This window comes from Erinaceus europaeus, chromosome 7 (assembly GCF_950295315.1).
Source record: "Erinaceus europaeus chromosome 7, mEriEur2.1, whole genome shotgun sequence".
Taxonomy (NCBI): Eukaryota; Metazoa; Chordata; class Mammalia; order Eulipotyphla; family Erinaceidae; genus Erinaceus; species Erinaceus europaeus.
In genome coordinates, this window is record NC_080168.1 from 28,115,955 (window position 1) to 28,143,335 (window position 27,381).

The 27,381-nt window shown below is 40.3% G+C and overlaps 1 protein-coding gene across 2 annotated transcripts in view; it reads left to right on the top strand.

The window, feature by feature from the left end:
* Positions 1–942: 942 nt before the first annotated feature.
* The window catches only part of CMKLR2 (chemerin chemokine-like receptor 2), a 58,888-nt gene continuing 32,449 nt past the window's right edge, over positions 943–27,381 (top strand). The window contains exon 1 of one of the 2 annotated variants that reach the window (XM_060194057.1): positions 943–1,100. The gene's annotated coding sequence lies outside the window, so the exon portion shown is untranslated. Of the gene's footprint in view, positions 1,101–20,660; positions 21,195–27,381 lie in introns of those variants that run through there. The other variant, XM_060194058.1, reaches the window with a different exon arrangement.

Below are 27,381 nucleotides of genomic sequence, written 5' to 3' on the forward strand. Positions count from 1 at the left end.
TGTCTTATCTTTCAGATAGAATAAACATATCTGGTAATAACTTTCTTCCTGGCATAGGCCCATTTCCTAATGTACATTTCTTTTATGAATGTGGATTTCCTGTAAAACTTCTACTCTGCTTTTTTTTTTTTAAGCATCTGTGTCTGAAGCTGTTTTGCTTTGGTTTTTAATCAGCTCAAAATAATCCACAAAATTGCTTATCTGGCAGCTCAACTCACGACCAGTGTTCAATTAGCTGGATTAACAATGTTTTATAAGCCAATAATGTGCAATCACCAACATCACACACAGTCAAGTTGACGCTAGACTTTACAAAAATCAAGTTAGCTCTGCAGACAGAGGCTAACTGTATCAAGGTTTGTTTATTTCTTTTAGCCTCCACACTTAGCATCAAGTGGGTTTCTGAACTCTTGAAACCTGCCTTAGGTACATAAGATGTACCCACATCTACCAGGGCCCCCAGATGTGTTCAGGGATAAAAAGCAAACCTTTCATTTCCTTAGAACCTGGAAAGTTCTCTCTCAGCCTGCCTATGTAAAGAAATAAAAGCTGAAATATATGACTTAATATGGGATTCTAGTTCTTTGCTATGAAAAACACAATGAAATCCAGTAACTAAAGTCTTTCCTCTAATGAGTCTAATCATTCGTTGTGCCTTTGACATGGCAGTGTCTTTTCATTCCCTTGTTGTTCGTTCACTTCACTTGACTTTTAATCAGCAAAAGTCCACCCAAACAAAGGAAGGATCTGTGCCTCCATTTCTTTCCAGCCAACAGCATGGCAGCCAATGGCAAAGGTTTCCATTCCAAAAACAAACCACACACACAGCGAAATAAGTAATTTGTACAGTATGTTCATTGCTTACTTTTCTCTTGGAATACATGATGCATTTTTATAGAGGGTGGTGAAGGAAGAAAAGAACCACATTTGCAACCCAACATCATTCTGCTCAGTGTCATTTCAAGAGCCAGATAAAAGCCAAAGTGGGGAGGCTGGGAAGAGTATAATATAGCAGTGCTGACAACCACCCTCCATTTCATTCAGGAGCCAGGAGGTTACACCCAGGCATCACAATAGCTTCCCTCCTCACAGCAGAACTGGTAAGTGCTTTCTTGTTTGTTTTCCTCAAACCTGAGGAGAATTCCTGCAGATACTCATCAATTTTTAATTTGCAAAACAGTGTTTTGACTAACTACCAACTGGCAAAATTGAGGAAAAAGGACTCCTAGTAGTTTGGGGAAGAAAAAAAAAAAGGCCTATGTGCAGATTCATATTTTTTGGTTCTGTCAGGAGAGATTGGAACAAGGTTTGCTCCAGCTACTGATTAACTCCAAAAACACTGAAAGTGTGTGGCTGTTTGCGGGGGGAGGGAGGAAGCCAACACAAAGAAAAACTTCCAATGGTGCCCCCTTCGCAGCTTTTACCTATTACCTAGATAATTATAGCTCATAAATGTGGACTTAAAGCAGCTGTGATCCAAAAACAGTCAGGTATCATTTGTGGAAAACCTATTATAGAGCAAAATAGAAGGAGGGAATGGTGCTCAGAGGAAAATTGACTTTGCCCTCCCTAGATTACAAAGTAGGAAGCAAGTTCTAAATTGAGCTGTAATGTGGTTTGGGCTTTTTCTTTCTTTCTTTCTTTCTTTCTTTCTTTCTTCCTTCCTTTCTTTTTTTTTTTCTCCTTTCTTTCTTTCTTTTTTTCTTTTCTTTTCAAACTGAACAGTGTGTGGTTCTTCAAAAAAGCCCTAGCTTTGTGGTTGCTGCATTTAAAAAAAAAATTATAATCAATTGCCTGTTAGAGTAATTGGTACCTGGGCTCTCTACTCATAAAGGACAAATGACTAAGTGGTGGAAAGTAGCTGAGAGAACAGGTCCAGCTACTGAATTGTTCCTTTAGTGATCAGAGAACAGTGAGCGGTGATAGATTGTTTTGTTTTGTTTTGTTTTTGTCTATTAGGTTGCCCTTTGCCCCAAAGGATAGCTAATAAAAAGCCAAATGTTTGATAATAGAAATTTCAGACTGTCTTAAATTGGTCCATTTAGCTTAAAACAAATTCATTCTGCCCACACTTGCATGAACTTATGACTAAATTAATCTGCTGTTTTTCTTGGAGTTTTTTGTGGGGAGGAAAAAAAAAAATCCAAGGAAATTTTCCCTGTGTCTCAAGACCCTTGCTAGAGTCAATCTTCATACTGAATAGTTTTCATCATGCTTACACATCTTCCAGATTCTGAATAGTCTTAAAAGTTTTTTTCTGGAGTCGTGCAGTAGCGCAGGGGTTAAGCGCAGGTGGCGCAAAGCACAAGAACCCACGTTAAAGATACCGGTTCGAGCCCTCGGCTCCCCACCTGCAGGGGAGTCGCTTCACAGGCAGTGAAGCAGGTCTGTAAGTGTCTCTCTTTCTCTGTCCCTCTCTGCCTTCCCCTCCTCCCTCCATTTCTCTGTCCTATCCAACAACAACGACATCAATAACAACAATAATAACTACAACAATAAAACAAGGGCAACAAAAGGGAGTAAGTAAATAAACATTATAAATTAAAAAAAAAATTTAAGTTTTTTCTTAGGGGTAGGACGGTAGCGCAGCTGGTTAAGCTCACTCTGTGAGAAGCACTACGACCAGAGTAAGGAATCCTGGTTTAGAGCCTCTGGCTCCCCACCTGCAGAGGTGTCGCTTCACAGGTGGTGAAGCAGGTCTGCAGGTGTCTTTCTCTGCCCCCTCTCTATCTTCCCCTCCTCTCTCCATTCTCTCTGACCTATCCAACAACAGTAGCATGAATGACAAGAATAATAATAACCACAACAACGATAAAACAACAAGGGCAACAAAAGGAGGGGGAAAAAAAAGGCTCCAGCAGCAGTGGATTTGTGGTGCAAACACCGAGCCCCAACAGTAACCCTGGAGAAAAGAAAGTTTTTTCATCATCTATATTTATTACTTTATCACAGTTTCACATCTTTTAGTTTGCAAGAGAATGTCATACATTTTCTGTGTTTTGTACCACTATTTGTCATCTGCTATAGTCAGAAATTTAACCCAACATTCCCTTTTTAAAGTCTACACAACTTGGGGCAATCATCTTAGAGAATGAGTGAGCAAGGTAATGTGCATTTGGTAATATAATTGCTCTATCAGCTCCCTGTTTGTACAAGTAGCCATGACATTCATTTTAAAATGAGAATGTATTTCTTCATGTTCAAAAATGTATTCTAATTATCATTTTAAAATAAGAAAAAATTGGGGGCCAGATGGTAGTGCAGTGGGTTAAGCGCATGTGGCGCAAAGCGCAAGGACCAGCATAAGAATCCAGGTTAGAGCCCCCGGCTCCCCACCTGAAGGGGAGTCACTTCCCAGGCAGTGAAGCAGGTCTGCAGGTGTCTATCTTTCTCTCCTCCTCTCTGTCTTCCCCTCCTCTCTCCATTTCTCTCTGTCCTATCCAGCAACAATGACAACAACAATAATAATAATAACCACAATGATTAAGAAAAAAAAAAACCAGGGCAACAAAAAGGGAAAAAAATTAGCCTCCAGGAACAGTGGATTCATAGTGCAGGCACCAATCTCCAGCAATAACCCTGGAGACAAAAAAAAAACAGAGGAAATTTAAAAATCTAACAATAGGAGACTGATTCAAGAATCTTTTCTTATACACAAAGTTATATTAGGTTTTCTTATAAGTTATCTTTGTAAAGTATTTAACAGTCATTAGAAAATCATAATTTGGGAGTCGGGCTGTAGCGCAGCGGGTTAAGCTCACGTGGCGCAAAGCACAAGGACCGGCATAAGGATCCCGGTTCGAACCCCGGCTCCCCACCTGCAGGGGAGTTGCTTCACAGGTGGTGAAGCAGGTCTGCAGGTGTCTTTCTCTCCTCCTCTCTGTCTTCCCCTCCTCTCTCCATTTCTCTCTGTCCTATCCAACAACAACAACAATAATAACTACAACAATAAAACAACAAGGGCAACAAAAGGGAGTAAATAAATAATAATAATAATAATAAAAGAAAATCATAATTTGGGGCCAGGTGGTGGCACAGCTGGTTGAGCGCTTATGTTACAATTCACAAGTACCTGGGTTTGAGCCCTCAGTCCCTACCTACAGGGTAAAGCTTTGTGAGTGGTGAAGCAGTGTTGTGGGTGTCTCTCTGTCTCTCCTTTTCTCTGTCACCTCCTACCCTCTCGATTTCTGGCTGTCTCTATCCAATAAATAAACAGAGATAAAAAAAAAGAAATCATAATTTAGCATAATTGTGGATGTTTTTATTATAATGTTAACCATGATTAGAACTATATAAAAAGTAAATGCAGTTGAAGAAAATATGCAAATTTGAAAATGGTTGTGCTAAGTTGATAGTTTATGTTGGAGAGGACATTTTTGAATTAGTTGGGAGGGGGGCTGCAAAGTAATGGCAAAGTAATTTAGTGAAAGAAAATACAAAGTTTAATGTATTTTATTAACATATATATAAGAATTTACAAAAATATTCAAAGATATGATGAGAATGTGAGGCTTATATACCCTCTTAAAAGAAGTAAAGGGAAAAGAGGGCACACTGGGGAAAATGACTTATGAGAGATTTGTCATTAGAGAGAGAGAGATAAAGAAAGAAAGAAGAGAGAGAACCAGAGCACTGATCAGTTCTCACATAATGATGGTGCTGGAGACTGGACCTGCAGCTTTTGGGCTTCAGGCATGCAAGTTGGTAGTCTAACAGGCCAAGCTATGATACCCCCTCCCCCTACTCCACCCCACCCCACTTCACAAAAAGATTCTTAATAAGGGAAAAGAATAGGAAAGAAAGACAGGGAGATGAGGATGGGAAAACAAATCACTTTGTAGAAACGTCAAGAGATCCTTACAATAGCGAGAGATGTGAAGGTTTCTTTTTTCTTTTTTTTTTTGATATGAAGGTTTCTATGACCATATGTTTTTACATAGTATGGAGACTTGATAAGAATTAATTTCCAGGGCAGGGGTAGATAGCTTAATGGTTATGCAAACACTTTTATGCCTGAGGCTCCAAAGTCCCAGTTCAATCCCCTGCACCACCATAAGCCAGAGCTGAACAGTGTTCTGGTAAAAAAAAAAAAAAAAAAAAAAAGAATTAATTTCTGGGAGTCATGTCGTAGCACAGCAGGTTAAGCACAAGTGGCACAAAGTGCAAGGACCAGTGTAAGGATCCTGGTTCGAGCCCCTGGCTCCCCACCTGCAGAGAAGTTGCTTCACAGGCGGTGAAGCAGGTCTGCAGGTGTCTGTCTTTCTCTCCCCCTCTCTGTTTTCCCCTCCTCTCTCCACTTCTCTCTGTCCTATCTAACAACAAAAACATCAATAACAATAATAACTACAACAACAATGAAAAACAAGGGCAACAAAAGGAAAAATAAATATTAAAAAAAATTATTAATTTCTCCTATTGCCCCCACAGGTAGGCTGTAACACAATTGAGTTCTTGTAGAAGAGACAGCATACTGGTTGTATAAAAAGACTGATGCCTGAGACTCCAAAGTCCCATATTCAGTCATGCAAACCACCATAAGTCTGAGCTGAACAGTGCTCTGGTAAAAGAAAAAAAAAAATCTAGTTAGGGCTAAGGAGATAACATAGTGCTTATGTAAAAAGACTTTCATGGCTGAGGCACTAAAGTTTCCAGGTTCAATCCCCAGCACCATCATAAACCACAGCTGAATAATGCTCTGGTAAAAAAAAAAAAATTTATTTGGGAATTTGAATATATTTTATTCAAAATATATTTTTTTAATTTTTTATTTAAGAAAGGATTAATGAACATTGGGAGTTGGGCTGTAGCGCAGCGGGTTAAGCACAGGTGGTGCAAAGCACAAGGACCTGCATAAGGATCCCGGTTCGAACCCCGGCTCCCCACCTGCAGGGGAGTCGCTTCACAGGTGATGAAGCAGGTCTGCAGGTGTCTGTCTTTCTCTCCCCTTCTCTGTCTTCCCCTCCTCTCTCCGTTTCTCTCGGTCCTATCCAACAACGACAACAACAATAATAACTACAACAATAAAACAACAAGGGCCACAAAAAGGGAATAAATAAATAAAAGAAAAGAAAAAAATAAATAAATTTAAAAAAAAAGAAAGGATTAATGAACAAAAACATAAGGTAGGAGGGGTCAAAATAATTTTTATGGCACAATTTTAATGGCTTAAAAGTGTAGGCCTCTTCCAGTGGTATCCTCTTCCATTTCTCTCTTTCTTTAATAGCACATTGCTTCCGTAGTCTAGAAATTTTATAACATTGAAAGTTCCTAGGCTGGGGATATGGCATAGTGGTTACACTCATGTTTGTGTGTGTGTGTGTGTGTGTGTGTGTGTGTGTGTGTGTGTGTGTGTGTGTGTGTGAGAGAGAGAGAGAGAGAGAGAAAGAGAGAGAAAGAGAATTATATAAGTAAGTAAAAATTAATTAGTTAATTAATGAGCCAAAGAAATATCTCACTCGTCATACACTCCACCCAGGTTCAAGCCCTGGCATAGAAGGAGTCTTTAAGCACCAGAGGAAACTTCAGTCCTGTGGTGGTAGCACCTCCTATTTTTCTGTCTCTGTTTATCTGTGCTTCTGTCTGTCTGTCTATCATCTATCACCTATCTATCTATCTATCTATCTACCCATCTAGCTACATAAAAGTAGCTCAGAGCAATGAAACTGCACATGTTGAGGCTCCAACAACACAAGAAAAATAAAAGTAAAAGACAGAAATGTTGACCAAGGAGTTAGATAAGGTGTTACATTTTGAGCACCAGGTCTCAAGTCTGAGTCTCTGCCCAGAATTTCATGTATTCTGAGTCTCTCTCAAAATAAATAAATCCTTTAAAAAAAAAAAAAAAAAAAAAACCACTGGCAGTCGGGCGGTAGCGCAGTGGGTTAAGCGCATGTGGCACAAAGCGAAAGGACCGGCATGAGGATCCCGGTTCGAGCCCCCGGCTCCCCACCTGAAGGGGAGTCACTTCACAGGCGGTGAAGCAGGTCTGCAGGTGTCTATCTTTCTCTCCCCCTCTCTGTCTTCCCCTCCTCTCTCCATTTCTCTCTGTCCTATCCAACAACAACCACATCAATATCAACAACAATAATAGCTACAACAATAAAACAAGGGCAACAAAAAGGAATAAATAAATAAATATTTTTTTAAAACACCGAATTATCTAACATAACATTCTCTTAAATTGAACAGTTTCAAAATCTGTCTTCAATCTGTGGTTGCACAAGATTGTTCAATTTGGTTATTTGATTTGGCTTTATCATCTCAGAGCTCTAAGCTCTGTTCTGCCTCCCACGTTTTTCATGACCTGAGGCAGAACAAACCCTGTTTCCTTTCCTCTAAAAGAAATCCAATGGGATAGGCTCCTTCTAGCTTTCTATTTAATCCCCTCCCCACCCCACCCCTTTTCCAGCACTGATTCAGTCATTGATCCATTCATGGGTAACCAGCTCATATGTAGTAAGTAAGTATTTGGTGATTCAAATCCTTTATATTTAGTTACTTCTTTCATATTTTCTAATCATACTATTTTTTATTATTTACTAATAAGTGAAAAATAATAAAAAATAAGATGAATAATGTTTTTTTCAGATAAGATGAAAATGCTTTTTCTTCATCACCAGCACTTAAATGCTCTGCGTCATTTTTTTTTTCAAGTAGAAAAAAAAAAAGGCAGGGACCAGGCGGTGGCATACCTGGTTAAGCGCATACATTACAGTGCGCAAGAACCCAGGTTCAAGCCCCTGGTCCACACCTGGTAATGTATGCGCTTAACCAGGTATGCCATCGCCTTACAACAATAAGTAAATAAAAAATATTTTTTAAAAAAAGAAAAAGAAAGGGGTCAGGCAGTAGCACAGCAGGTTAAGCGCACGTGGCAAAGCACGCAAGGACCGGCAGAAGGATCCCAGTTGGAGCCTCTGGCTCCCCACCTGCAGGGGAGTCACTTCACAGGCGGTGAGGCAGGTGTCTATCTTTCTCTGCCCCTCTCTGTCTTCCCCTTCTCTCTCCATTTCTCTCTGTCCTATCCAACAGCGATGGCATCAAAAACAACAATAATAATAACTACAACAATTTAAAAAAGCAACAAAAGGGGGGGGGAGAAAAAAGGAAGAAGCAAAGAGAGAAAGAGACAGCGCAGCACTGAAGTTCTCCTCAATGCCATAGGACCTCCCTGTGGTATACTGAGGACTCGAACCTGCATCTAGCAATGACAAGCAGAGCAAGCTCCTAGATGAGTTACCTCACCAGCCTCCAAATTTCGCTTAACTGCTAAAGAAACGGTGCCAAGCATGAGGAAATATTCAATAGATATGATCCAAGAATAGTGTTTTCTGTTTTTTATTTTTCTGTCTTCCCTTCAAACAAGTGAATAAATTGCCCTGGTAGATCATTAGAAGATAGAAGGACACGTGTTAAGTAGGACCTAGGATTGTCTGTGTGGGAAGTTATCTCTATGAAGCAAATAGATCCTGAGTAACCAATCACTCAGGCTTGGTTTCATTAGCCTCTTGGCTCATTAACAAACAGAATCAACAGATCCCTGTGAACGTGAATGTATGAAACACTAGAGGCAACAACTCTTACAGGTACAAGTAGAAATATAAATTTTGGCTTCTGATATAAGGATTCAAATGAAATTAATTATTCAGAACTTTTTAGATGGGTTAAGTATTCTTTGACTAGGTGTTTACCTCCATGTTCAAGCAAAGGGAAATGGGAGTTCAGATGTTTGGTTACTTATTTGCAAGTCTCTGGTTTTCCTTTTTGTGAGGGCAAGGGGCTATGTATCAATAACTAAGAGCAGTCACCTGTATGTTACATGAACTCAAGAAAATATTGGCTAATCTACTGTCTGCTGTTATTGGCAGCACAAAGATTTTTTTTTTCTTTGCCTCCAAGGTTATTGCTGGGATTCAGTGCCTGCACTACGAATCCACTGCTCCTGGAGGCCATTTCCCCCCATTTTTGTTGCCCTTGTTGTTATTACTGTTTTTGTTTTTGGATAGGACAGAAAGAAATGGAGAGAGGAGGGAAAGACAGAGAGGAGGAGAGAAAGACAGGCACCTGCAGACCTGCTTCACCGCCTGTGAATTGACTCCCCTGCAGGTGGGGAGCCAGGTGTCTCTCTTCTTCTGTATATTCCCCTTCTCTCTCAGTTTCTCTCTGTCTCTATCCAATAACAAATAAATAAATAATAATAATTAAAAATAAATAAATCTCATGTATATAATATATGTATTTTTTTTCTGGAGCACAGAAACTCAGAATAGTCTTTGGCTTCTGAGAGAATACTGTGTGAGAGCAGCATGCAAATAAGAATTGTGGAAGTAAAAAGTCGTTTTCACTAAAGCAACCCTCTTTGAAACATCCCCTATGAAAATAATAATAATAAATGTCATAAGAGAAGTGCCTTTACTAAGCCACTACCCTCACTTCATCCCAACTTTGAGATAGCAGGTGTCCAGGTATCCAGCACCTGAGAGAGTCTTGGCACCTGAGGAGGCAAACATGTATATAAATGCATAATCTATTTCCTGGAGCCCCAAACATATTTTCCAGTGAATTTTTCTCAAGTGTTACATATTTACTGGGAAAACACCATCAACCAATGGGAACACCCTAATAAATCATGGATTAAATCTCTTACTATTATGTGGTCCAAGAAGTGGCAAAGTAGATGACGTGTTGGACTTTCAAGCCTGGAGTGGTGAGTTTGGTCCTCAGCATCGCATGCACCAAAGTGATGCTCTGCCCACCCCCGTTAGTAAAACAATAAAGCTTAAAAAAAAAAAAAAGAGCTCAGGAGTTGGGCGGTAGCACAGCGGGTTAAGTGTACATGGTGTGTGAAGCGTAAGGAACCTGGTTCGAGCCCCCTGTTCCCCACCTGCAGCAGAGTCCCTTCACAGGTGGTGAAGCAGGTCTGCAGGTGTCTATCTTTCTCTCCCCCTCTGTCTTCCCCTCCTCTCTCCACTTCTTTCTGTCCTATCCAACAGCGACGACGACAAGAAAACAGGGGCAACAAAAGGGAATAAATAAATATATATAAAAAAGCAACTCTAGGCGTTACCCCCACTTGTGCATACCGTCTACTGGGGAATTACATAGCATTTACATTTTCACTGTGCTATTTTCAACAATTGCCAACTTCTGTCCTCTGAGGAATTCATATTGATTCTGATCTGTAATAAGGGTATTCACTTCAGCCTAAAAACTTGGAATAGCAGTGTTGCTGAGCTCCATTCAGCATCTCAGAGTTTAACTAGCCTGTAAAGTTGAATGTTCTCTAAGTCAGACTAAAACAACTAGTTCTTATCTAAATTCCCAAGTGGTCTTTGCTTTGAATAGTTTTTTTTTAGTTGAAGATTGAAGAAGTAGAATAAGAAAAAGATTCAGGTCAACCAGTGGGATAGGTGGACATTCCAAGAACATAGAAACAGTAGGCCTTTTTGGTATCACTAGCAAAACAAAAACAAAGAAAGAGAATCCCCAGATGACAAAAGTTCCAAGCAATATGAAACCAAAAAAATAATAATAATTAATCTCAAGAAGTTTAGCCCATTAGTAAGGAGAAATCATGTTGTTGTTTTTTTCCCAGAGGTTATGCAAAAGCAAAACAGATGTGTGCTGCCAAGGTTACTTTCTGAAGTTTTGGTTTTATGTTCCTTTGTGAGCAAGAGGCAAAAAAAAAAAAAAAAAAAAGTCATTAAAAAGCTGCCCAGAGTCAACCAGTGGATCCTCTAGTAGAAAGACTGGATCTGTTTGGTATGATCCCTTCATCACAAACACTTTACATAATTGCATGTAATAAACCACAATGCCCAACAAAAGTGATCTTTATAAATACATGTAGTAAATAATTACAAAACTGTTTGAAGGAACATGAAGGAGCCATCAGCAGAGCTTGAGTTAAAGGCAGAGTTTATATTGAAAAGGGAGGACTTCATGGAGAAGGAATTTTGAAGAGAGATACACAAATTAGCAACTAGAGAATCCATGCCAAGGGTGGGAGAAACAGCATAATTTCATGCATAAGACTCTCATGCTTAAAATCCAGAGGTCTTAGATTCCCTTGTACAACTGGAAGAAGGGGAGAAGGGGTGAAGGGGGTGGAGGGGGAGAATCCAAGCCAAATATAGTAAATATATGTAGGGGTTGAGTTATCTCTAATGACTTAAAAAATAACTTGTATTTGGTTACATTGTTGGACCTCAAGAAAGTAATAGCTGTGATTTTTTTTTCATAGAGCTTTCTCTTTGGCAGTTTACGATACATCTCAAAGCTCTCCTACAAGTCCTGTGTGCAACTTTTAGCTCCCCTCCCACCACCCTCACTTTTTATTTTTCACCAGAGCACCAGTCATCTGGGCTATTAATGGCTCTAGGACCACACCTGCTCTTGCATTCACATGCATGCAAACCTTGTGCACTAGGGCTACACTCTCTCTCTCCCTGGACCTAATAACAAATCTGAGTGGAAACTGCCAGTGGAGCAGGTGACTTGATTATACAGTGAGGAGTTCACATAGATGCTTGTTTAGGATCCACCATATATTAAAGTACTGCTATCTGACCTTGACCCTTTTAACCCAATAAAGGGACTATTTATTTATTTATTTATTGCCTCCAGGGTTATCGCTGGGGCTCAGTGCCTGCACCATGAATCCACTGCTCCTGGAGGCCACTTTTTTCCCGTTTTTATTGCCCTTGTTGTTGTTATCATTACTGTTATTTTTGTTATAGCTGTTGTTGTTGTTGGATAGGACAGCGAGAAGTCGAGAGAGGAGGGGAAGACAGAGAGGGGGAGAGAAAGACACCTGCAGACCTGTTTTACCTCTTGTGAAGCGACACCGCTGCAGCTAGGGAGCGAGTTGATTCCAACCGGGATCCTTACGCTGGGCCGTGTGCTTCGCATCATGTGCACTTAACCGCTGCGCTACCGCCAAGCCCCCCAAAGGGACAATTTCTTAAGCTTCAACATAAACACCTCTTACCAGCCTAACAAAAATACGTATATTTCCCATGCAATTGTTGTATTATCTAAGAATTTGATGTGTGTGGTATATTTTATTCATGCACATTATACAGTTGAATATTATGTAACTAGCTGTATTTCACATTGAAGCTATATTAGGTATGTTAGAGTTTGATGACTGGGAAGAAAAAAACACTTCCTCCTCCATTCATTGGATTTTCTACTGAATATATATTCTGTTTCCTTCATTCTGTGCTGTGCTTGAACTTTAAGAGTATGTAAGGGTGAGGGAGATAGCATAATGGTTCTGCAAAGAGACTCTGACGCCTGTGGTTCGAAAGTCCCAGGTTCAATCCCCCAAGCCACCCTAAGCCAGTGCTGGGTAGTGCTCTGGTAAATAAATAATATAGTTCTTCCCCAGAGGTTTTCAGGATTTAGAAGAGCAGATAAACATATTAGCCACTAATAGCTATGGGGAGATTGTGTGTGACAGGGATGAGAGGGAGGCCCTAAAGCCAGTCAGATCTAAGAGTTTATCACCGGGGCTCGGTGCATGCACTATGAATCCATTCCCTGAGGCCATTTTCCCCCATTTTTGTTGCCCTTGTTGTCCTTGTTGTTATTATAGTTATTGCTGTTGCTGTTGTTGGATAGGACAGAGAGAAATCTAGAGAGAAGGGGAGGACAGAAAGGGGGAAAGAAGGCTAGACACCTGCAGACCTGCTTCACTATCCGTGAAGCGACCCCTTGCAAGTGTGCAGCCAGGGGCTTGAACCCAGATCCTTACGCCAGTCCTTGCATTTCGCGCCATGAACAGTAACCCACTGTGCTACCATCTAGCCCCCAGGCTTGACAATTTTTGCAGCTCATTCAACCTCTTGGAAAAAAAATACTAGTATTAGTATTTTAAAAAATACTAATACCTCACAGAATTGTCGTGAGCATTAAATGTGACAATACATGTCAGGTCATTAGCGTTGTTTGGTCGTTAACATGTACTCAGGAAGAACTAGGTGTTACTGTAATGTGCTAAGTGCTACTTTTATAATTAAGTGTTTTTGGCATTTCCATCCTTTTGAATGTAGTTAATTAAACTGGTTTAATTCTAAGCAATAAAAGATAGACAACCACAATGCTTATAGTGAACTTACTGACTTTCTATAAGAAAATAATCTGGGGGTGGGGGGGTTCTCATCATCTTTTCCTAGAAATGGAACCTGTTGTCAACCAAAAGTCCCAATCTAATTATTTGGTAGAGAAGATTTAACACATCACTGCGGCGTGACACCTGCTCTCCTTGGGTGTTCAGCATTCCCTTAACGCCCTTAATAGAAAAGAAGAAAACAGGAATTAATGAATTTGATGATAATTAAGAACTTAAATTCCATTCTCAACTTCATCTCTGCCTTCTCAGACCAAATATAAATGTTAGTTACTATCAAGATGCCCATGTATATGAAAGCAGTATATACAAATCCATTGAAGGGTTTGGAACATGGCTTGGCAGCAGAGTACATGCCTCAAAATCCACTGAATAGCTATTCTGTCAGTCAGTAGATATTACTGAACTCTACAGGGGCCAGGTGGTGGTGCACCTGGTTGAGCACACATGTTACAATGTGCAAGGACCAAGTCCAAAACTCTGCTTCCCACCTGTAGGGGGAAAGCTTTGCGAGTGGTGAAGCAGTGTTTCAGGTGTCTCTGTCTCTCTCCCTCTCCATCAGCCCCTTCCCCCTCAATTTCTGGCTGTCTCCATCCAATAATTAAATAAATAAATATACTTGAAAAAAATACAAGCTACACTCAGCAGCTAATACCTCCACCAACTTCCTGTGGGTTGCAGGCCCACGTGGGGCACTTCTGAGCTTGTCTACTATTATTATTTGTCAGGCAAGTAGCTCTGGAGAGATAAAAAGGTAAGCAAAACTACAGCATGCAGAAGTGGGGGAAACAAATACCTATCAAATGTGAATAGATAACTAAAAATTGTAAGTGAAAAATGTAGAGACCTTAACTTAGCCTAGGGGATAGGCTTATGGAAGTCTAGAAAAAGCTCACTTGGGGACTGGCAGAGTAACTTAGTTGGATGGTGCACCTGCTTTGCCAAGTGCTCAACCCAGATTTAAGACTGACTCCGAGCACACTGGAGAAAATTTTGGTGTTGTGATGCCTTTTTCTTTTTTCTTTCTTTTTCTTTTTCTTTTTCTTTCTTTCTTTTTTTTTTTTTTTTTTGTTTCCAGGGTTATTGCTGGGGCTCGGTGCCTGCACTATGAATCCACTGCTCCTGGAGACTATTTTTCCCTTTTGTTGCCCTTGTTGTTTTATCGTTGTTATTGTTGTTATTGTTGTTGTTGTTGCTGTCGTTGTTGTTGGATAGGACAGAGAGAAATCGAGAGAGGAGAGGAAGACAGAGAGGTGAGAGAAAGATACCTGTGGACCTGCTTCACCCCTGGTGAAGCGACCCCCCTGCAGGTGGGGTGCCGGGGCTCGAACTGGCATCCTTAGGCCAATCCTTGCACTTCGCGCCATGTGCACTTAACCTGTTGCGCGACCGCCCCAGCCCCCTGTGATGTCTTTTTTTTTTTTCCTCTGTCACTCTACCTCTGGTTACCTAGCTCTCTTTATTTGAAAAATCTGGCCAGGAAGAGTAAAGCCCCAATAACAGCAACAAAAGTTCCTTTAGGAAAGTAATATCTAGTAATAAAGGGCCCGGTCAGTCCAGAGTGGGTGAAATGCCAGTGATGACTAAATAAAGTACAGTTTGCCCATTAGAATTGTTTGGTAATCCCCCCCCTTTAATTTCAGAATCACCGACAAGTTCAGAAAGCAACAGGACTAATGAAATCAATAGTTTGATTACGGAAAATGTCAAAGTGAGTGGTGGGAAGGTAGCACAGTGTGTTAGACTCTCAAGCATGATTTACTGAGTTCAGTCCCCAGCAGCACATTACCAGAGTGATGTCTGATTCTTTCTCTTTCTGTCTCCTCCTATCTTTCTCATTAATAAATAAATAAAACCTTTAAAAAAATGAGGATAGGGCAAAAAAATAATGCTAAGGTGATACAAGTAGATTATTCTGTTATCTGTCTATATAAGATTAAGCATGATGGGAGTCGAGCAATAGCATAGCGGGTTAAGCGCAGGTGGCACAAAGCACAAGAACTAGCATGAGGATTTCAGTTCGAGCCCCCATATCCCCACCTGCAGGGGGGGTCGCTTCACAAGTGGTGAAGCAGGTCTGCAGGTGTCTCTCTTTCTCTCCCCCGTCTTTCCCTCCTCTCTCCATTTCTCTCTGTCCTAACCAACAACGACGACATCAACAACAATAATAACTACAACAATAAAAAAAAAAAAAGGGGGAGTCGGGCGGTGGCACAGTGGGTTAAGCGCTGGTGGCGCAAAGCGCAAGGACCAGAGTAAGGAACCCGGTTCGAGCCCCGGGTTCCCCACCTGCAGGGGCATCACTTCACAGGCGGTGAAGCAGGTCTGCCGGTGTCTGTCTTTCTCTCCCCTTCTCTGTCTTCCCCTCCACTCGCCATTTCTTTCTGTCCTATCCACCAACAACGACATCAATAATAACTACAACAATAAAACAAGGACAACAAAAGGGAATAAATAAATAAATAAATATTAAAAAATGAAAAAAAGAAAAAAAGATTTATTTTTTAAAAAGAGGGCAACAAAAGGAAATAAATATTTAAAAAAAAAGATTAAGCAAGTTGTTTCCTGTCTGTCGTTCTGCCCCACAGCTTTTATTTTGTCAACATTAATAATAATAAAACGTTCTCCTGTAAATGATTTTATGATAATACATACATATACACACAAGCCATATATTTAATTATAGCTTTTAAATGCATGAGCCAAGAAAGTGGGGAAAGTGTCAAAGATGATAAATTCTTAGCTTTTTCTGGGAAGGGTGTTTTGCTCCAGAACAGTATTTTGTGCCTGACATGAGTATATTTCCTGTGTAAGCCTCAAGTCTTACGTGTCTCCAATTTTACACTTACTTGTCTAGATTTATGGGTAATCTCTTGTCTTCTATTTACTCAGATTTTATTTATTTGTTTGTTTTTTAACCATAGCACTGGTCAGCTCTGGCTTATGGTGGTACAGGGGGTTGAACCTGGGACTCTGGGGCCTCAGGCATGAGAGTCTCTTTACATAACCATTATGCTATCTGCCTCCCTGCCTGTCTTCTATCTACTCAGATCCTTGACTTTCCATCCATCCTCATGCCCCACCTCAGCCACATTTTTATGCTTAACCCAGGCCATTAAGGTAAATGAGTCAATACATAGTGTAGAGAGCCTTTGTCAAATTGTATCTAGCAACAAGGGCATAAACAAAGCTGGGATGTGGGGAAAATGAACAGAAGGGGCTGTTATTTGAGGGAGTGGGGTATGGAAGCCCAGGGCGAGGCAGAAGGTCCAGAGAGGCTGGGGTCAGGTGTGTCTGAGAGGGGTGGATGTGTGTGTGAGCATAAGAGCTCAGGGTATTGGGTGACTGAAGCACATTTATTCCCATGGAGATGGCCTCTTGTAACAGCTGTCACTTCACTTCATCCTCTGAGAGCCACAGGCGGTATTTGTGACTTCATGTCTCTTCCTAGTGGGTTATTCCTTTGGATATTTTATTAAAATGTCAAAGCAAATAAACAAGCAAAAACAAAACAAAAAAATTATCCTGGCTGACTTTTTGTTCTTTGAGACTGAACTAGTGAAAAGGGAGGAGGTCGACACACACTTAAAATTGCTTGTCTCTTAGGAGAGATTACAATATGACAAGGTAGATATTTTCAGATTTCTTCAGCAAATGTATTCCATCTCCCAGAACACAGGGAGGAGGAAAATTATTGTAGAACGTGTCTCATCATTCTAACATGTTATTAGACTACTTACAAGAATATCAACTCTCATTTATTTCAGCCTCAAGTAAGCAAATGCTTCATTTAAAAAAAAAATCTATTTTCAGCCATGTAAAGTGGATTCTGCTATAATCACTGAGAACTATTTAGCAACTTCCTAAAGAATGACCTTTTCTTCCTTTCTACATTTTTCTCAAGCAACAAAAAAAGAACTTATTCATTAGTCCTAAGAGAATGCCAAACAGAACTTTTTTTTTTTTTAAAGCTAGGGTTTTTTGGGTTTTTTTTTTTTTTTTCCCCGTTAGGTTGGTAACTGATGTATTCTCTAAATGGCTGGATTTTTTTTTTTTTTAGAAATTCTTTTTTTTTTTATTTTCCCTTTTGTTGCCCTTTTTGTTTTATTGTTGTAGTTAATATTGTTGTCATTGTTGTTAGATAGGACATAGAGAAATTGAGAAAGAAGAGGAAGACAGAGAGGGGGAGAGAAAGATAGACAATTTCAGACTTGCTTCACTGCCTGTGAAGCTACTTCCCTGCAGGTGGGGAGCTGGGGGCTCGAACCAGGTCCTTGTGCTTTGCGTCACGTGCACTTAACCTGCTGCGCTACCACCTAACTCCCCATGACTGGATTTTTAATAAGTCAGTGAGTTTACAGCAAGAAACACAGCTAGGCAGTTCAGATCTTCATCACAAGAAATGAACTGACCCATGTGAGTCATCTTAATGCAGAATGAATAAACTCCTTTAGCTTATAGGCTCAGAATATCCTATTTTCTGGATGGATGGAATGAGCACAGGGTAGCTTTACAGTAACACCGGGAAAACTGTTATATTGCTCACAATGGAATCTACCAGCTGACGTTTTCTTTTAGGGAGAAACACAAATTCAAAATAAATGTTATTTCAATTGATCATAAAAATATCAGAAGAATTCATTAGAGACACTAGTAATTGAATTAGCTAGAAGCCCAAAAATGTATTCCTTTCAACAGAGTCCCTTGTGTGTTTGAATTATTTCCTAATAAAATCTAAGGAAACCATTAAGTCAGATAGCAACAACATCTCAACAGTGCTTAAACTTTTACTGTTAAGTGAGGCACTGTTTTAGAGTCTTTTGCAATTCCTGAAACAACCCTGTGGTGGCTTATTGGTGGGGTTTCTATTCAGTTCACAGCTAAAAAGACTGGACCTGATTGTAATTGCTTTAATGATATGGGATGTGTGGCTGCTGTTTTTGACTTGGTGTGACAAAAAGAGATCTTTCCCTTTCCCCCTCTAAACTCTTAGCAGAAATCCCTAAAAAAAAAAAAAAAAAAAAAAAAAAAAAAAAAAAAAAAACAGACTAATGAGAGGAAAGCATAAGAATTTAGTTAATGTGTTTTGTTTTATTTATTTATGTATTTATTAATTTTTATTACCATCAGGGTTATTGCTGGGGTTTGGTGCTGGCACTATAAATTCACTGCCCCTAGAAGCAATTTTTCCTCATTTATTTATTTTTATTTTATTAGAAAGGATAGAGAGAAATTGAGATGGAAGGGGGAAGACAGAAAGGGAGAAAGGAAGATAGACACCTGCAGACCTTCTTTACCACTGGTGGCTGAAGCATCCCCCTGAAGGTGAGGAACAGGTCTCTAGCCCAGGTGATAGAAAAGTGTGTTCAATGGCTTATACCATCTCTTGGCCCCCAGTTAACGTGCTTTACCTCATTCAGGAGTCTTCCATAAAGAGATGAAGACCCAGGGACCCAGTGGTGGCACACCTGGTTGAGTGCACATGTTGCAATGTGCGAGGACCCAAGTTCAAGCCCCTTGGCCCCCACTTGCAGTGGGAAAACTTTGCAAGTGGTGAAGCAGAGCTGCAGGTGTCCCTCTGTCTCTCTCCCTATCACCCCCTTCCCTCTTGATTTCTGGCTGTCTCCAATAAATAAAGATAATTAAAATTTTTTTAATTAAAAAAAAAGGACTGAAGTAGCCTCCATGTGACTGCAAAAGAGAGAGAGATGAAAGAATTCCACATCTTTGAATACTGTGTTGACGTTCTGAGTGCAAAACAATTAGTCTTGCTCAATGGCCTCTCAGTTCCAACAGTCATATTAAAGATTTGGCTTCTAATGCACAGAAGGGGATGAAGGGAAGGGCCTGCGCTTCTTAAAGAATCTACGTTAAGAGGTCAGGCGGTGGCGCAGGGGGTTAAGTACACGTGGCAAGAAGCAAGAATCTGCGTTAGTACCAAACTTGAGAGGGTGTCCAGACGGTCATCTCCCTACATCTCTCCCTGTTGGTATGCTTCTAAATTCTGCTTCTAAGACCCCTTCTGTTTCATTGGTTTAATCCCCCCTGCTTAACACTGTATTCTATTTATATAACAACTGTTAACTAAGCACCGCCCTGCCTCCAGGGCATTGGTTTAATCCTCACTGTTTTGCACGCTTTTTCCTTCTCCCCACCCCCTGTCCTACATACATCCTCTTCAGACCTAACTCTTCCGCCTCAGGATATATAAGGACAAGATTGTGATTAGAGATATCTTAGATTGCACTGTGTTTCACATGAATAAAGACTGAACTGCATACCACTCAGCCATGAGTCCCTGGTCGTCTCTCTCTCCCGCCAGCAAAGCTAGCCTGACACCTCCCCACCTGCCTAGTTCTGCACATGGCCCCCAGTTCCTCTGAGTGTCTTAATGTTCAGATACATCACTGACCTAAGACTGGGGGTAAATTTAGTTTGGGGAATTTAAGAAAACCATGGCAGTGGCACACCCGTTAAGACATGCAAGGACTCGGGAGTCTGACGGTAGCGCAGCGGGTTAAGCGCAAGTGGTGCTAAGCTCAAGGATAGACTAAGGATCCTGGTTAGAGCCCCCCGCTGCCCACCTGCAGGGGAGTCGCTTCACAGGCGGTGAAGCAGGTCTGCAGGTGTCTATCTTTCTCTCCCCTTCTCTGTCTCCCCCTCCTCTCTCCATTTCTCTCTGTCCTATCCAACAATACAACACCAATTACAACAACAATAACAAAAAGGGCAACAAAAAGGGAAAATAAATAAATAAATATAAAATTTTTTAAAAAAAAAGACATGCAAGGACTCAAGCAAGGATCCAGGTTCGAGCCCTCTCCCCCACCTTCACAAGTGGGGGTCCACTTCACGTGGTGAAACAGGTCTGCAAGTGTCTGTCTTCCTCTCTCCCTATCTCCCCCTCCTCTCTCTATTTCTCTCTGTCCTATCCAATAAACTGGAAAAAATAGCTGCCAGGAGCAGTGGATTTCTAGTGCAGGCACTGAGCCCTGAAGGCAAAAAAAAAAAGGAAGAAAGAAAAAAGAAAATTAAGGGAACCAGAAATTTCACATATATATTTAACCTTGCTATCTCCACATTTCTTCTTCCTACTTTTAGTTGTCCACCCCAAGGACAGACTAACACATTTGGATTAAAGACTCATTAAAAAGTAATTTTATAGGTAGGTAAATCACAACTTTCATACAAATACAAAATCAAAGTGTTACAAAGGGTTTGCTCAACTCATTAGTTAATGGATCTGTAAGATACTACAGTGGGTTAAGGGTCAAACCCACCCAGAAGTGCAGGAGTTGGTGTAGCGGCTAGACTCTGAGGCATGAGGTCCTGAGATTGACCACGTTGCATGTGCTAGAGTGATGTTCTGGTTCTCCCTTTCTCTCCACCTCTCTTTCTGAAATAAATAATTTTCAAGTTGGTCTAAACTACTACACATATATAGATCATCAGGGATATTGAGATGAATTTATGAACTATTGCAAAGCTGCCTTATACTCAAAGGGCAATTGTTGCATTATTCAGTGCAGAGAGAGAGAGAGAAATGTAAATAAATAATTTGCAACAAAACTTGCATACGGAGCATACAGTTCTCTAATTTTGAAATCAAGAAAGAAGGTGGGGACAAGAGAAGATAAAGATGAAAACTGGAAGGCTCTTGATTATACTCTGCTTGGCTTTCTCTGGTTCTGAGCTGGAAGTAAACATAGTCAAGTACAGCAGAGACAGCTGTCTAAAACATCAGGAGTCTTTTCAGAATGACACTTGTCAGACAGCTCTGAGCCCCAGCCACCAGCACCATCAGCAAGCCCCCAGTGGTTTGCCAGGACGTCATGATCCCGGGAAGGCTGCGGTTTTGTGGTTCACATTTCTGCTGACCCCATGTGGGCAAACATCCAAATACCAAAAAAAAAAAAAAAAAAAAATTGATGTCCCAGGCTTTTGCAGCTTATTTCCACATCTGTTTCGTTTCCTCTGAGCTCCTGTTGCAGTTCTGATTTCTGTGTTCTAACACCTGGCTGACCCATCATCTCCTGCACCTTGGTTCACTTCTGGATTTACTGTGAGTGTTGATGCTTTGCTTGCTTCCTAATAAATAAGCTTTAGTCTCTGGCGTGTGACTTTTGATAGTCTTCTCTCCTCCAGGTGTAGGAAAGCATTGCTTCTCTGCTCAGCTTGCTCCTGAGTCTTCTGCTGTCAGCTTAGTTGAAGCTGCACCTCCATCCCCAGGGTCACTTTATACCCAAGTGTTCTAATGGGCTTGTGCTCAAAAGGCTCTTTGCCACTCCTTCCAGAAGCCCAACAGCCCAACCTGACTCAGGTTCATCTGGATTAACTACTTGATTGCAGAAATAGTCAGAATTCAGATTCTCTGAACTTGGAATGCAGAAGAGAAAGTAAAAAAAAAAAAATAGATAATAATAAAAATAAAAAGCAAAACTAGATTTAATTTTGGCCATAATGATAGGAGTTGATGGATGTATCATAGATAAAATTACTAATCTCTACTGAGATCATATTTATATTAAATCTTCCTCACTGTGTCTTTGCCACAGATATTTACTGAATAGAAGCATGTCCTAGGAATTACCATGGAAACTATGAATTTAACAGAAATTTAAAAGACAAAAGTTTTAGGGCAGGGGGTACATAGAATAATAGTTATACAAAGAGATTATCCAAAGTCCCAGGTTCAATCCCCCAACACCACCATAAACCAGAGCTGAGCAGTGCTATGATAAAAAGAAAATTTAAAAAGAGAGAGAGAAGACAAAAATTTTTATACTCAGTGTTTAAACTATACATTTTTGGAATTATATAGAGAAGTAGGACTTTTTTATTATTAGTGATTTAATATTGACAAGATTGTGATATGAAGGGTATAGTTCCCACCACCAGAGTTCCATATTTCATCCCCTTCATTGGAAGTTTCCCTATTCATATATTTTTATTTACTTTATTTATTTATTATCCCTTTTGTTGCCCTTGTTATTTTTCATTGTTGTTGCAGTTATTATTGTTGTTGTTGAAGTCATCATTCTAGATAGGACAGAGAGAAATAGAGAGAGGAGGTGGAGACAAAGAGGGGGAGAGAAAGATAGACAGCTGCCGACCTACTTCACCACCTGTGAAGCGACTCCCCTGCAGGTGGGGAGCCGCGGCTCAAAGTTTCCCTATTCTTTATCCCACTGGGAGTGTGGACCAAAGATCTTTATGGGGTGCAGAAGGTGGAGACATGGGATTCTGTAATTGATTCTTCGCTGGACATGAATGTTAACAGGTTGATACCTCCATCCTGTTCCTATCTTTCCTTAGTGGGCTAGGGCTCTGGAGAGGTAGGACACATTGGTTGAGGTCATCAGCCCAGGGAATACACATTGATGTCATAGTAGAATCTTCAACTTGGTGGCCGCGACTTAGTGGGTTCCCAGAGTATTCTGAGTCTTGTCTTGTTGTGTTCTCAGATGATGATCTTTGTCATTCCTAGTTGACTGGGAAGAGGAGCGAGAAGTAGGACATTTCTTAGTAACTTTTAAAATTTGACTTTCTGGAGAGAAAAATTTAAAGAGTCATTGCTGTGTTAATCTATACTGTCTCACACAGTTATATCACATGTAAGATTAAATTTCTGGTAACATCCTAAGACAAAGTGACATTGTTCTCAAGAAGATGTAACCTTAGAAACCTTAAAGATTAATGCTACAGAAAACACATCATCTGTATTTTTTCCAACTTATTATGCATAGAGAAAAACCATCTACCTATAATCAATCTGTTGTGAGTATTTTGATGTGCGTGTTTGAACTGAAATTACTTAAATATTTTCAATTTATTTCAAAGTAATTTTATTTTATTTTTTAAGATTTTGGGGGGGGGTCAGGTGGGAGCTCAGCGGATTAAGCACAGGTGTTGCAAAGTGCAAGGATTGGCATAAGGATCCAGGTCCTGAGTCTCCGGCTCCCCACCTACAGGGGAGTCACAGGTCTGCAGGTATCTGTCTTCCCCTCCTCTCTCCATTTCTCTCTGTCCTATCCAACAATGACTACAACAATAACTATAACAGTGAAAAAAAGTCAAGGGCAACAAAAGGGAATAAACAAATATTTTAAAAGTTTTTTTTTAATTTAAGAAAGGAGACATTAACAAAATCATAGGATGGGGGGGTACAACTCCACACAATTCCCGCCACCCAATCTCTATATCCCGTCCCCTCCCCACTAGCTTTCCCATTGTCTATCCCTCTGGGAGCATGGACCCAGGGTCGTTGTAGGTTGCAGAAGGTGGAAGGTCTGACTTCTGTAATTGCTTCCCTGAAAAAAAGATTTTTTTAATTACATAGGACAAAGAGAAATTGAGATGGGAAGGGATAATAGAAAGTGGGAGAGAAAGAAAGAATCCTGCAGACCTGCTTCACTGTGGAGTGACCTCCCTGTGGGTGGGGGAGCCGGGACTCGAATCAGGATACTTGAGCAGGTCTTTGAGCTTTGTACTATGTATGCTTAACCTGGTGTGCTACCTACTGCCCAGCCCCTCAAAGTAATTTTAAGTCTAGAGAAAAATTGCAAAAATCAATCTTTTTTTCTAGTATTTTTTTAAATCATTTTTATTGAAAGGGTTAATGGTTTACAGGGTAGTCATTGACACATGGGTAAAATTTCATGATGTACCAGGACCCCAAAGTTCTCTTCTGCCCCTCTTCCCTCTCCTTCCCCAGGGTCTTTTGTTTTGATGCAATACATCACGCCAGTCCATGTTTCACTCCCTCCCTATCCCTATTTATTAAGTCCTGCTTATAAATGAGATCATTTGGTATTTGTCCTTCTCCGTTCAGCAAATCTCACTGAGTATGTCATCTTCAAATTCCATCCGAGGTGATGCAGAGGAGATGACTTCATAATTTTCAACAGCTGTGTGTCATTCTATTTTGTATACATATCAAAGAATTTTTAGTCACTCATCTGTAGTTGGACATCCTGGCTTCTTCCAGGTTTTGGCAATTACAAATCGTGCCCCTATTAACATAACTATACATAGACATGTTTTTGTTTGTTTCCTTTGGGTAAATTCCCAAGAGAGGAATTGCTGAGTCATAGGATAAATCCATTTCTAATGTTCTGAAAACTCTGCAGATTACTTTCCACAAGGATTACACCAATTTACACTCCCACCAGCAGCGCAGAAGTGTCCCTTTTCCCCCACATCCTCTCCAATATTTGTCATTACTGTCTTTCTTTTTTAAAAAAATTTTATTTTGGGAGTCGGGAGGTAGCGCAGCAGGTTAAGTGAACGTGGCGCGAAGCGCAAGGACTGGCATAAGGATCCCAGTTCAAGCCCCCGGCTCCCCACCTGCAAGGGGGTCGCTTCACAAGCGGTGAAGCAGGTATGCTGGTGTCTATCTTTCTCTACCATTCTATGTCTTCCCCACCTCTCTCCATTTGTCTCTGTCCTATCCAACAACAACGACATCGATAACAATGATAATAATAACCATAACAACAATAAAACCACAAGGGCAACAAAAGGGGGTGGCAGTAGATAGCATAATAGTTATGCAAACAGACTCTCATGCCTGAGGCTCCAAAGTCCCAGGTTTAGTCCCCCGCACCACCATAAGCCAGAACTGAACAGTACTCTGGGTAAAAAAATAAAAATAATAAAAATTAAATTAAATTAAATTTTAAAAAAATGAAACATAGTTTCATTCAACATCTATACTTTCCATTGTCATTAGCAAGGATGACCTTTACGCTATCATTTTATTTTTTATTTATTTATTTTTTTAAATTACTATTTTTACTAGAGCACTGCTCGGCTCTGGTATATGTTAGTGTGGGGGATTGAACCTGGGACTTCGGAACCTCAGGTATGACAGTCTTTTTGCATAACCGTTATGCTATTTATCTACTGCCACCCCACACTATCATTTTATAACTAAACATAGTAAAGGGCAAAACAAAGAACAATATAGACTGCATAGCTGAGAAGTCCCACTAAACTTTTTCTTCTTTTTTTTAAAATTTTATTCATAAAATGGAAATATTGACAAGACCATAGGATAAGAGGGGTACAATTCCACATAGTTCCAACCACCAGAACTCTGTATCCCCTCCCCTCCCCTGATAGCTTTCCTATGCTTTATCCGTCTGGGAGTATGGACCCAAGGTCATTACCGGATGCAGGTGAAAGGTCTGGCTTCTGTAATTGCTTCTCCATTGAACATGGGCATTGGCAGGTCGATCCATACTCTCAACCTGTCTCTTTCTTTCCCTAGTGGGATGGCCTCTGGGGAGATGGGGTTTCAAGACACACTGGCCAACAATCTTTTTCTACTATTCAATCTCAGAGTCAAATTTGAGCCAATTCTGACCTCTCTTATACATGAGGACATATCCCAGGAACTCAGATGCTTCCATACCCTTCAGGAGTTTATATAAATCATTTTCCGATCTCACAAATAGCTCTATTGTTCATATCCTTTGCTCCAGAAAAAAAAAAAAAAACCTTTATTTTAAGGCTGTTATTAACAGCAAAAGTAGATAACAGAAACATGATCAGTATGAGAAAAGCATAAACATTTCAGAATTTTACAAATGGTCTTATAATCACAGTCCTGGTTCTCTTCTAGGGTGACTTTCTCCTAAGGAGTTACTTCATAATTATATTTTTTTTAAAAGGGGGGGACTCCATTCTTTTTTTTTGTAAATAATCTTTTTTCTCAAACAAAAAATGTAAACAAACTTCTGAATTCTATCAAGACAGAACAATAGGTGTTCCTGTTCTTTTCAGAAGACATTTGACTCCTCTGAAAATCAACAAAATAAATGCCACTTAAGACTATGACCCTTTGTCCTGGTCAGGGATAATGGAGGCAGGCATTATTTTATTATAGTATATGATCAAAACAACCATATAAAATATAAAGTAGATTTTGATTAAGTATCCACTTTAAGCTCCTAGCTAAATCCAGGCTTTATCCCTTTTAGAAAGTTTCTTGGGTCTGGGTGGTGGCACACCTGGTTAAGCACACACACGATCATGCACAAGGACCGAGGTTAGAACTTCTAATCCCCACCTGCAGGGGGAGAGTTTTGCAGAGTGAAACAGTGCTGCAGGTGTCTCTCTGACGCTCTCCCTCTCTGTCTCCCCCTTTTCTCAATTTCTGGCTATTTTTATCTAATAAATAATTAAAGACAATACAAATATTTAAAAAGAAAAGTAAAGAAAAAGTCAAAATAAAAAAGAGAGAAAGAATGGTGTCCTCAAATATAATGTGGATGAAAAGAACAAAAACAAAAAAGAAACTTTCTTAAAAGTTAAACCTGTGGTCTGGCGGGGAGGGGACTTCAATGGGTAAAGCAATGGATTTGTCTGCATGAGGTCCCAGGTTTCGTCTCTAACATCCCATATGCCAGAGTGATTCTGGGGTTCTCCCTCTTCTTCTCTCTCTCTCCATCTCTCTTATGTTGATACATGGATAAATGTTGTTGTTGTTGTTGTTGTTAGACCTTCTTACTCTGTACTCCTACTTACTTAACCTTCCATATTTTCTCTCTCATTGTTTATTGGCTACATTTTGGGCAACCTCTTTTTTGTTGTTGTTGTTTAAATAAAGTCAGAGAGAAACTGGGGGGAGATAGGGAAAGAGACAAAGAGACACCTGCAGCCATGCTTCACCATTCGTGAAGCTTTCCCCCTGCAGGCTTGAACCTGGGACCTTGTGCACTATAGTGTGTGTGTTTAACCAGGTATGCCACCACCCAGCCCCAAGAATTTCTAAAAGAGATAAAGCCTGGATTTGGCTAGAAGATTAAAGTTTAATCTGCCTGGCCCACCACCGCCTGCCCTCCCCCCCCCCTTTTTTTTTACCAGAGCAGAGCACTGCTCAGCTCTAGCATATGGTGTTGCAGGGGGTTGAACCTGGGACTTTAGAGCCTCAGGCATGAGAGTCTCTTTGCATAACCATTATGCTATCTACCACCCCAAAAACTTTTTTTTATTGAGAAAAAGAAAAAATAGTATAGCTACAGGCTTTTTGAAATATAACTAAAATATGCCTACTAGCTATCTACAAAATGGAGGACCCCCCAACACTTCATCTGCACTATTCCAGCCTTTAGGTCCATGATTGTTCAACAATTTGTCTGGCTTTGTATGTTAACTCTTTATGCAGCCACCAGTTTCCAGATGCTAGCATGATGGACTAATTTATATTCCCACCAGCAGTGTAGGAGGGTTCCTTTGCCCTCACA